General features: G+C 43.4%; 1 protein-coding gene across 29 annotated transcripts in view; it reads left to right on the top strand.

Moving 5' to 3' along the window:
• RNF152 (ring finger protein 152) overlaps nt 1-12,226 on the top strand; it is a 239,504-nt gene that overhangs the window by 158,260 nt on the left and 69,018 nt on the right. For 15 of the 29 annotated variants that reach the window (XR_005593475.1, XR_005593487.1, XR_005593488.1 and 12 more), the window contains exon 1: nt 11,821-12,063. The exons of 5 other annotated variants lie outside the window; for them this stretch is intronic. The gene's annotated coding sequence lies outside the window, so the exon portion shown is untranslated. Of the gene's footprint in view, nt 1-11,670; nt 11,788-11,820; nt 12,064-12,226 lie in introns of those variants that run through there. 9 more of the 29 variants (XR_005593496.1, XM_039522039.1, XM_039522035.1 and 6 more) reach the window with 6 other exon arrangements.

The raw sequence follows: 12,226 nt of genomic DNA, 5'->3' as shown, positions 1-12,226 counted from the left end.
ACTGAGAATGGGAACAGTTAACTAACAATAGGAACATTAACAATGTTACTACTCAGGCAGGCTGCTACATTTTTGCCTCAGAGAATGAGAACAATTAACTAGCAGGCAGGTTGCTGCATTTCTGCCTTGGGGACAGAGCCTTCCTTGTACACAATTGTCATAGGTTTCACCCCCACTCTGAACTTTAGGGTAGAGATGTGGGGACCTGCACGAACACCTCTAAGCTTAACTACCAGCTTAGATCTGGTCTCGCTGCCACCACTCCCAAATACTGACTATCCCTTCTCTGGATAGTCTTGAGAGACTTCTTCACCAAGTCCCTGGTGAACACCCGATCCAACCCCTTGGATCTTAACACAAGGAGAATTTAACCATCCCCCCTACTTTCCCCCACCAATTCTTGGTGAGTCCAGATCCAATCCCCTTGGATCTAAAAAACAGGGAAAAATCAATCAGGTTCTTAAAAAGAAGGCTTTTAACTAAAGAAAAGAAAGGTAAAAGAAGAAAGCCTCTGGGAGACCGCATATAAGCTGATCTCACAGACAACAGATTTAAAACACAAGATGTTCCCCTGGGCAAAAACCTTAGTACACACAAGAATACCCAAATTTGATTACTCCCCTAATTGCACAAAGACAAGTTACAAAAGAAAATAAACATAAACCTATTTATTCTTTTCTAAAACTTACTACTCTGATAAGAGGCTAGTTCCTTGATTCACTGATTCAGATCCATGTGGATTGCTTGGTAAACTGGGCCCAAGCAAACAATATGGCTAAAAGTAAATATATACATATAGGAACAAAGAATGTAGGCCATACTTGCAGGTTGGGGGACTCTATCCTGGGAAACAGTGACTCTGAAAGAACTTTGGGGCCGTGGTGGATAATCAGCTGAATATATGAACTCTTGGTGTGATGCTGTGGCCAAAGGAGTGAATGCAATCCTGGGATTCGCAAACAGGGGAATCTCTGGTAGGAATACAGACTATTTTACCTCTGTATTTGGTACTGCTGCTGGAATACTGGGTCCAGTTCTGCTGCCCACAGTTCAAGAATGATGTTGATAAATTGGAGAGGGCTCAGAAAAGAGCAACGAGCATGATTAAAGAATTAGAAAACCTGAGCTCCTTCAGTCTATTTTAGAAAGAGAAAAGTAAGGAGTGACTTGATTACAGTCAACAGATACCTGCATGGGGAACAAATAGTTAATAATGAGCTCTTCAGTCTAACCGAGAAAGGTAAAAAATGATCCAGTGGCTGGAAGATGAAGCTAGACAAAATCAATTTGAAAATAAGGCAGAACGTTTTACCAGTGAGAATAATTAATCACTGGAACAATTTACCAAGGGTCATGGTAGATTCTCCATCACTGACAATTTTTAGATCAAGACTGGATGTTTTTCTAAAAGATCTGCTCTGGGAGTTATTTTCAGGAAGTTCTATGGCCTGTGTTATACAGGAGGTCAGACTAGATGATCATTATGGTCCCTTCTGGCCTTGGAAACTATGAATCTATGAAATCAAACAGTACATTGATGAATATACTGGTCATCTGATTACTGGTACCATAAATACAAGCTGTTCTCAAAGCCAACCAGATCACAGATTTACAATAATGGTACAGCGGGCAATTGTCATGTACACTTGAATGTTCATCAGGCAAAATACCAGTACCTACCTGATAAATCATGTGGTATAATGGTAGTAAAGCCTCTGCACACTATTTAGGAGCAGAAGACCATTATCCTGTGACAGCATGCTAGTCCAATGACTATCTTTTAAACATACCACTAATTGGAAATGAAGTAGTTATTGTAAAATTGTTTTAAGGAAGAAGTGATTATCATGAATAATTTTAATTGGAGTGATATTGTTTCCAAATGTGCTGTTGCTCTAGATGTTTTTTATTTGGCTTTCTAGTCTGTGAACTGATTGTGATACCATCCACAATGCTTTTCTAAGCTTACATGATTGCAAGTTAGAACACTATAGGCAGGAAAACTCAGTCATGTTTTTATGTATCTTCTTTTGGGTAAGAAGTAAAATCATTTGTGCCATTGATTTTTTTGTAGAATATGGATGGGAAGTTAACTCCCAAAAACCTGGCCAAAATCTGTTTTGTGTAAAGACAATCTGTCTACTGAAACTCCGCAGCAGTGTCCATTAATTATGGTATTCTTTTTCACTTCTTGTCCTAAACTGATGACTATTGATGCTATGTGTACCCACTCCTACATCACACAACAAGGGTGGCTGCATTTCAGGGTGGGTGAAGTGATTCCTGTGTATACATTCTGTAAAATTCACAAAGGGCTGTTGGGATTCTTTGGAATTAAAAAAAAGCTATATACAAAATAATCTATTCCGTTCTTCCCTACTACAATTTTACTGAGTCAGGGTTTGCCATGCCCATGGAGGAGTGGGCAAAAGTTGGTGTCCAGGATATGAGTGAACTATTATGGGTAATAGCAACTGCATTTGTCTATGCAGTCACTGTGCTGCCAGAAACAGTTGTGAAGAGCTTTGGGGAACCTTGACCAGTAGTGAAGAGTGGTAGTGGTTCAGCAGTGATTAAATCTACCAAGTTGACAGTTAAACATTTGCCATCATGTTGCCAGTATAGAAATTTGCAGGGGAAGGGAGACATGGCTGTGAAAACTTGGAACAATAAAGCGAGAGATTTGTAGAGGAATGTGGTTTCTCTTTGAGAAGTTTTCTGCCTGCAGGAGCTGCTAAATTATGTCTAAGTGGCTTCAGCAAACCCCACTAACTTGGCATGACAGACACTGAAAGAAGCATTCACTATGAAATATAAAACTAATTAGCTATCTGATTACCTTAGTGATGCTAATTCATATAATTGGTTTCAATGAAGTTAAGGATTGACCATAGGGAGGTGACCATTGACAAAAGAGGACAAAACAGGAGCACACATCAGGAGATTTGTTCCTTCCTTCCCCCTTTCCTTTGGTGCTCTGAGAATTACTGTTTGTAACAAAGGGTATGGCTACACTTGCAGCTGTACAGCTCTGCTGCAGCAGCGCTCCCGCGGCAGCGCTTTGAAGTGCGAGTGTGATCGCGGCACCAGTGCTAGGAGAGAGCTCTCCCAGCGCTGCAGGTACTCCACCTCCCCGAGGGAATTAGCTTACAGCGCTGGGAGCCGCGCTCCCAGCACTGGGGCACTGTTTATACTGGCGCTTTTCAGCATTGTATCTTGCTGCGCCCAGGGGGGTGTTTTTACACACCCCTGAGCGAGAAAGTTGCAGCGCTGTAAAGCGCCAGTGTAGCCAAGGCCTTTGGTTTCAGGCTTCTGAAGTACCTTGCTGAAGTAGCTAACTTATGCTTCTGATTAATTTTGTATAACCCAGTAAGCTGTAAATAAATAGATTAAAGAGCCATTTGATCTTCAAGAAGAGGTTTAAAATTGCTTTAAGTACTATGGGGATACAATGGATTATTATGGATAATGGATTAAGACAACAGGGGACATTGAGCTAATATTGTATAATATGTATTTATGTGAGTCTCTGTGTGTGTATAATATACAGTTTGTGTGCGTGAGCATATCTGTATGGGTGAGGTGTGTGTATGTATAAGCATATGTATTTATACATATATGTATATACATATATGTGTCTTACTCTTTATGGAATAAGAGGTGGCCTGTGGATCTGTTAAAACTGAATTGAGTTTGGATATTCAGCAGTGTGCAGTGAAGCCAGCAAGTCAAGACTGATACAGCACTTGAGTTTTCCTCTGTTCATGCGACTATGGTGAAACTGTTTCAGTCTAAAGTGACAGGATCTTAGGCAAATGACATGTGTTAGCTGATTGGATTGGATTGGCATAAGGGTCTTATACATGTTATGAAAAAAAATATTTAAAAGCACATACATTTAGTGATGGTTGGGGAAAGGTGTCAAACTGACTGTCCTGGAGACTTGCCCTCTCTATCCACATCAGTGATAGTGCAGCTTCCACCACTGTTCACCAATATGCCTCAACTTAGACTACCCCCAGCTTCTCTAGGGATGTAAAAAATAGATTCTGAGAGAAGGATAAGAGATATGTGAAACTGACAGGAGGGGGAAGAAAAGACAAAAAGGTCATGGAGATGCAGCCTTCAGCCCTCTCCTTGAGAGAGTCCAAAACCTGCAGTCTTGGCTTTTAAAATGAGAGGCAGCCAGAAATTAAATGAACCTGAAAAGGCCCCTCCAAACTATTTTCTTGACCTCTTTAGATCGAAAAATTGGCCCCTCTTGGTTTGAAGCCAGATTTCAGCCTGGAGTGTATTAAATCAGCAGGGTTATATAAACCCTGGTGAATGGGAGGGGTAATGGAAACACTAATTCAGTCTTGGCCTTACCCCTATGAATGGCAGGCTACAGAACCCAAATTCAATTTATATAATTTGCTTTCAATTTCCTTTTTTTGGGAGGGGAAGAAATTTATTTATTTTTACACAAATCCTCCCCAGCCCCTTCTCTTTCACCTTTCCCCATGAATCCTTGGGAAATGAAGGGAACTTCGTTGCACAAATAGAGATAGGTCTAGGCACATGATGTTTCTATGATATGTCAGTTCTCTACAATGTGACTGACGGCATTTTTAGTTCACTAGTTTTATAGTTTAAATAATGACCCTGAAGAAAACACAAAAGCAACAGCAGAAACAATGCTCTGCTCCCCACCTACCAACAGGACTGGCTCTAGGCACCAGCAAACCAAGCACGTGCGTGGGGCGGCACAATTCCAGGGGCGGCATTCTGGGAGGTCTTTTTTTTTTTTTGCTTCGGGAGTTGCGCTCTCTAAGGTTTGGGGGTTTTTTTTTTGCTGGGGGGGGAGGGCAAAAAACCTAGAGCTGGCCTTGCCTACCAACCACACAAGAGTACCTAGTCCTTCAAAGTAAGTGGGGATGGAAGGATTTAGTTTGCATTGGGACCTTGGGAAATAGATAAGACAGCTGTTCACTTCTACTAGAGCAACAGAAACAGCACAGTCTGTCCTCTGGGAACTGAATTAGAGTACAGTGTTGCATTATAAATATCATCGCCCACATACAGATTGGAGAGTGCTGAATGGACCAATACTGCCTTACTACAGCAGGTTAAAGAACAACCCTTTCTCCATTCACTGTCAATGTTGGGGGGCTAGGGAGGGGGACTATTGCACTGTTTCTGCTACTTAATTGAGGTTGTTTCAGTCAGATGGACCTTTAATAATCAATTATGGCCTGATTTTTCAGAGGAGCACCTGCAGCTCCCACTGAAGTGAGTTGTATGTGTGGGTGCTCAGCACCTCTCAAAATCAGGCCATGAGAATAGTGCTTAGAACAAGGCACTGGGAGTTTGTTTAGACTCAGTCACTGATTTAATGTGTGACCTTGGGTAAGTTGCTTCACGTCCTGTGTGCCTCATATTACCCATCTGTAAAATGGGGCATAATGCTACCTACAGTACCTCACCAGGGTGTTGTGAAACGTAGGGTATGTCTACACTGCAGCTGGGAGGTGTAAATCCCAGCATAGGTAGACATAGGTGTACTAGCTCTGCTCAAGCTAGTGCCTAAAAATCGCACCATAGCTGCAGCAGCACAAGCAGTGAATGGCGTGAGCCCCCCGAGTACAGTTCTGCCCAGGGCTGGCCCTAGACCAAATTGTGCCCCAGATGAGGAGTATCTTCAGTGCCCCTCCTTCCATTTGTTAAACCTTTCAATACCTTATATTTTAAAATCACATTTGTAGCCCATTTCATTACTTTGATGGACGATTTGCATGCATGATTTATCCCTCTCATATAAGATGATAAATTTACACGCTAGGATCTGTGAATCTGTATTTATTCATTCCAAATATAAGTAAATAAAAATTAATTTCTTCTATGCTCATAGAAATGTTTTAATTAAACTGTGCACCAACATTGGGTGGGCCAGTATTAAATAGTGTTACAGTAGGTGACACCCTTAGAATGTTGACCCTCGTCCTTTAGTCCCAAAGGTTTCTTACAATTATATAATCAAACAAGGTTCACAATATCATAGCTAGGTTGTTACTTCATTTCATTCTGATATCTCATGGATTGGCGATGCCTAGCCCCTTATATACCCATGAGGGCATGGCTGACAACATTCTAAAAGGTTTAAGGAAAATATAGAAGGTTCCATGAGATTCTACAGAGGCCTGGAACATTCTAGGACAGGGGTCGGCAACCTCTGGAGTGCGGCTCGCCAGGGTAAGCACTCTGGCGGACCAGGCCAGTTTGTTTTCCTGCCACATTGGCAGGTTCAGCCGATCGTGGCTCCCACTGGCCGCGGTTCCCCGTCCCAGGCCAATGGGGGTGGCAGGAAGCGGCGTGGGCTAAGGGATGTGCTGGCCGCGGCTTCCCCTGTTCTAGGAGGTTAGGGGAAAACGACTCCACATATGGAATATCTGAAACATTTTACTTCAAACATTCTATTTTCCCTTTTGTCACTAACCATAAAAACAAGACCCTACGCCCTTCGCCCCCACAAACCCAGCACCTCAGGTGGTCACCTGGGCTGCCTGCCCCTAAAGCCGGTCCTGATGCTTCCTGACCTCCTTGTAAGTACTCGGAGAGCTAGTGAGAACAACTGCATGTAGAGCTGCAGCCTTGCTGCTATTTTTAAGCACTAGCTTGAACAGAGTGTGTATGTCTACCTGTGCTAGAATTTATGCTTCCCTGCTGCAGCATAGACTTACCATGAGTAAATTCATGATTTTTAACCAAACTCTACTAAATGGTTATCTTTATCAAGCTCCTGGGCCTTATCTCATTTTCCTGCAATTACATTCCACTCCCACTAGGAAAACAAAACACTCCTGTCCCAGCCTGATGGCGATAATGTAATCATCACATGACTAATTCCATCAGAAGGGACCACACCACAGACCCGATTCTTGCTCTTCATTGCCCTTCTTCAAGAATTTCCCTTGTCTTTATTCTCCCCTATGAATGAAGAGTTTTACTCCACCCACATTTAGATTTCCCAGCACCTTCATGCAGTGAGGCCCAGCCTGACAAGCCACCAAAAAAAGCCAAGCAGGAGATAACTAATGCTTTCAATTGTCGGCTGTGAAAAGTGCCTCTCAGGAAATAAAATGATACTTGGGCTCTTTTCTTTCTTCTCCTTTTGAAGCAAGCAGTAATTTTATTACAAATGAAACAGATGCAGCATTTTTTTTTGGAACTACACCTTTACTGCAGCTTTACTTCTGAGAGAAACACTTAATTCATCACCAAAACTAAAATGGCTGTTAATGCTATGGGTTACTTAAGATCTGAAGGTACTGTAACTAACATTGAGCCAATTTCTCCAGCCCTTACTCAGCTCTCATTAGAGCAAAACTGACATTGAAGTTATCATATAACTATGCACTAGAAACAAATGCCAACAGATATTTAACACAAATTCACCAACCTGCTTCAAAAGAGAGCAATAAATACAGCTACCCCATACTGAGCAGTGAGGTGAACAGTAATGCAAGCTACAAGTAGGTAGGGTGACCAGATAGTAAGTGTAAAAAATCAGGACAGGAGGTGGAGGGTAATGGGTGCTTATATAAGAAAAAAAAACCCAAAATCAGGATTGTCCCTATAAAATCGGGACATCTGGTCACCCTACAAGTAGGAAATACTGATTTTTATTCCATAGGGAAAAATCAGCTCCTGGAGTAAGTAAAATTTCTATTGAAGTTAATGGGCATTGCATCTACTTACACTAGGGCTTAATTAGTTTTGGGGATAGACAGGTGGGTTGGTGCTTATATCTCACTCTCCTGTTAGATGCTTTTCTTCATACTTTTCCTGCCCCCTTGGCTAAAAATGAGTGCTGAAGGTTAGGTTTTAAATTCCATATTTCAACACCTGAACATCAGCCCACTAATTTAGAAGTGCTGAGCCCCCACCAGCTCTCACTGAAGGCAATGACAACTCGGTGCTAAGCATTGTTGAATTCCTTCTGTGCGAGAGGATTCTCCTAGGGACAGATCTGCTTGTGTTCCTCCCCTACTCCTTCTCCCTCCCCATTAAAGCACCAGAGTAATGTAAAGACACCACAGCACAACAGAGAATCAGCCCCACTTAGACTCCCTTCTAAATCTGGCCCTCAGCCTTTGTTTTTCATCTGTTAAGAAGAGGTGATTGGAAGGACGTGTTCTTAGAGCAGTGTTGTTTGGGAATGGATTCTTAACAGTGGGAAAACTGTAATATAGATTCACTCTTAGGGTATGTCTACACTACGAGATTATACAGATTTTACAGAAACCGTTTTTTAAAAACAGATTGTATAAAGTCGAGTGCATGTGGCCACACTAAGCACATTAATTCGGCAGTGTGCGTCCATGTACCGAGGCTAGTGTTGATTTCCAGAGCGTTGCACTGTGGGTAGCTATCCCATAGCTATCCCATAGTTCCCGCAGTCTCCCCCGCCCCTTGGAATTCTGGGTTGAGATGCCAGTGCCTGATGGGGCAAAAAACATTGTCGCGGGTGGTTCTGGGTACAGCCTCACCCCTCCCTCCGTGAAAGCAGCAGACAACCATTTTGTGCCTTTTTTCCTGGGTGAACTGTGCAAACGCCATAGCACAGAGAGCATGGACCCTGCTGAGCTCAAGACAGCAAACATGGACATTGTAAACACCTCGTGCATTCTCGTGCAGTCTATGCTGAACCAGGACCTGCAAAACCAGGCGAGGAGGAGGCAGCTACGGCAGTGCGGCGATGAGAGTGATGAGGACATGGACACAGAATTTTGTCAAACTGCTGCCATTCCTGAAGCTCCACCAGATGCCGGAGCACGTCAGTTTGATCACGCAGCAGCCCCAGAGTTGCATCCCGTCACCGCTGATCTTCCTGCCTACACCTCTGATCTTCCTGCTGCCACCTCTCATCTTGAGCGTCCCTCCTGTCCTCATGTTCACTGGCATCTTTCCTGTAATTTGATACCACGTCCTTCCACTCATTCAGATGAGCTCTTTCATTGCAGGTCACTTCCATGATTTCCGAGAACATTTCGTCTTGTGTCTTTTTTTTCTGCCACCTTATCTGAGATAGCCTTCGGGATGGAGTAGGGAGGCTTGAAAAATTTGCAGCTGCATGAGGGAGGGAAAAAAGGGAGAGAAGTATTTAAAAAGATACATTTTACAGAACAATGCTTATACTCTTTCATGGTGAACAACACTATTCACTTTACATAGCACATGTGATTTCACTACAAGGTCGCATTTTGCATCTTAATATTGAGTTCCTGCGGCTCTGGTGTTAGAGATCTCACAGACGCAGGTCTGGGCAGCAGAATTCGGCTTGCATGCGGCCATGGTAAGCCATTGTCTTTTGGCTTCTACAGCATTCATATATCCAGTGCCTTCCTTTACCAAATAGCAAGCAAAGCGTGTTCAGTGCTGCTTCTTTCCTGTTAACATGCAGCAGCAGAAACCACTCCCCCATTCAATTTTCTGGGATGATCGCTTTACCCCTCCCCCCACCGCGTGGCTGGTATCATGGAAGATCACTGCTAAACACCCCCCTCTCCCCCCCCACCGCGTGGCTGGTAGCAGGGAAGATCCCTGATAGCCAAACGCGAAAAAGCTCAGCGCCAATCACGCCCCCCCTTCCCCTCGCTTGGCTACCTGCAAGGAATGATTTCTTTTAAGCAACAGGCAAACAGCCCAGTAGAGATGTCCCCTTACTTAAATTCCTGAATTTCAACTAGGTTATCATGAATGATATCACTCTCCTGAGGATAACACAGCGAGATAAAGAACGGATGTTGCTTGAATGCCAGCAAACACCAGGACCATACGCAGCTAGGCTTTGTCATTTGCCAGATTACTTGCTACATGCATGGTGTGGCCAAGTGTCCTACCATGGAGGACGGAATAAGGCTGCCCTGCCCAGAAACCTTCTGCAAAGGCTTTTGGAGTACCTCCAGCAGAGCTTCATGGAGATGTCACTGGAGGATTTCCGCTCCATCCCCAGATGTGTTAACAGACTTTTCCAGTAACTGTACTGGCTGCGAATGCATCCCAAGTCCTCAGGGCAAATTAATCATTAAAAAACGCTTGCTTTTAAACCATGTTTTATATTTACAAAGGTACACTCACCAGAGGTCCCTTCCATGGCTTCATTGTCTGGGATAGTGGCTTGGGTGGGCTGGGAGGGTAATTCCGTCAGGGTGAGAAAAAGCTCCTGGCTGTTGGGGAGAACGGAGTGCTGTGTGCTCTCTACAAGCTCGTCCTCCTCTTCCTCCTCCTCATCTTCCCCATCTGCAGAATCCTCAGCCATGGCTGCGATTACCACCCCCACCTCGGAATCCACAGACAGGGGTGGGGTAGTGGTGGTGGACCCCCCTAGAATAGCATGCAGCTCAGCGTAGAAGCGGCACGTTTTCGGCCCTGCCCCGGACCTTCCGTTTGCTTCTTTGGTTTTGTGGTAGGCTAGTCTGAGCTCCTTAACTTTCACACGGCACTGTACTGAGTCCCTGGTGTGGCCTCTGTGCATCATGGCCTTGGAAATTTTTTCAAATGTTTTTTCATTTAGTCTTTTGGAACGGAGTTCTGTTAGCACGGAATCCTCTCCCCATACAGCGATCAGATCCAGTACCTCCCATGCGGTCCATGCTGGAGCTCTTTTTTGATTCTCAGGAGACTGCATTGTTACCTGTGCTGAGCTCTGCGTGGTCACCTGTGCTGATGAGCTCACCACACTGGCCAAACAGGAAATGAAATTCAAAAGTTTGCAGGGCTTTTCCTGTCTACCTGGCCAGTGCATCCGAGTTCAGATTGCTGTCCAGAGCGGACACAATGATGCACTGTGGGATAGCTCCTGGAGGCCAATACCGTCGAATTGCGGCCACACTAACCCTAATTCGAAATGGCAATACCGATTTCAGCGCTACTCCCCTCATTGGGGAGGAGTACAGAAATCAGTTTTAAGAGTCCTTTATATTGAAATAAAGGGCTTCGTTGTGTGGACGGGTGCAGAGTTAATTCGGTTTAACGCTGCTAAATTTGGTATAAACGCGTAGTGTAGACCAGGCCTTAGTGTAGCTAGCTGGGAAATGTTGGGGATTTTTCCTCCTCCCCCCCCCCCCCCGAAAATTTTGATTATAATGAAAATTTTGTTGTCATTTTCTATGGAAAATTTTTATTTTCTATTGAAAATTGAAAAACTGCTGTAAACTGACTTTTTTTGGCTGAGAACTACCAGAAACTGATTTTTTTCCAATTTAAAACAAAAATTAATGAAGGAAAGCAGCCACTTTGTCAGTGTTCTTTTAATCAAAAGTCCCGTTTTTGAGGGGAGGGAGGGAAGAGAAAGGAAGGAGAGGGTCAATAGAAAACTTTCGGCTAGCCTAGGGTTCCAAGCTCTGTCTAGCAATAAAATTAGCAAGCCATATACAGGGCAAGCTCAGTATCTCCATCTAAAACAAACTCCAAATGAAATGACTCCCAGATGGATTCTGTGCCTATGGAACAGTGCTAGGCATTGTATAAACACTGATAAGAGAGTCCCTGCCATTAAGATCTTCTACTCTAGGCATAGCAATAAATTGGTGATATTGGAACTGAGTCTCACCAAAGATATCTCAACTGAGGACTATCAAATATCTGTTAAATGGTAACAGCTTTTAATCCTTGCTGAGCTGGCCAGGGTTCAAACTATTGACCTACAGGTGGAAGGTGTTTTAGCTCATTAGCAATGCCTGAGGCATCCAGTACCATAAGTGCTAACAAAACAGCTGTGAGAATGAAGCTTGTTTTTTTGTAAAGGTAAGTTCATTAAGACACTTTCTCTCACTCTGGCTGTCTACATCTTTTTGCATCATCATGCAGTAGTGGCTAAAACTGTTGCACTCAAGTTATAATCTTAGGAGCAGGAAAGAGGAGTTGATAACAAATCTCTTTAGACACATAGTGCAGTATGCAAATTATGCTTCTTCCCCTTGTTTTTTAATTAACCTTTTAAAAATGGTGTGGAAAAGAAGTGAATGACTTTCTGCAGTGAAGTTAGATGGAGTAAAGGAGCTTGATTCTCTTCTCTGCCTGGTAAGAATATCATTTCTCACAGCATTTTGAAACCTTAATTTCTGTCCCAGGTCAGTACTATTGGCTGACAAGAGTCAAAAACTGGGATCACTTATTTGGCTAAATAGGGTTTCAAAATTCTTCTAAGTATTGACTTCCATGTGACCAGAATTTAGCATTTTCA

This window comes from Mauremys reevesii, linkage group 2 (genome assembly GCF_016161935.1).
Source record: "Mauremys reevesii isolate NIE-2019 linkage group 2, ASM1616193v1, whole genome shotgun sequence".
Lineage (NCBI taxonomy): Eukaryota > Metazoa > Chordata > Testudines > Geoemydidae > Mauremys > Mauremys reevesii.
This window is presented reverse-complemented; position numbering and strand designations above follow the sequence as displayed.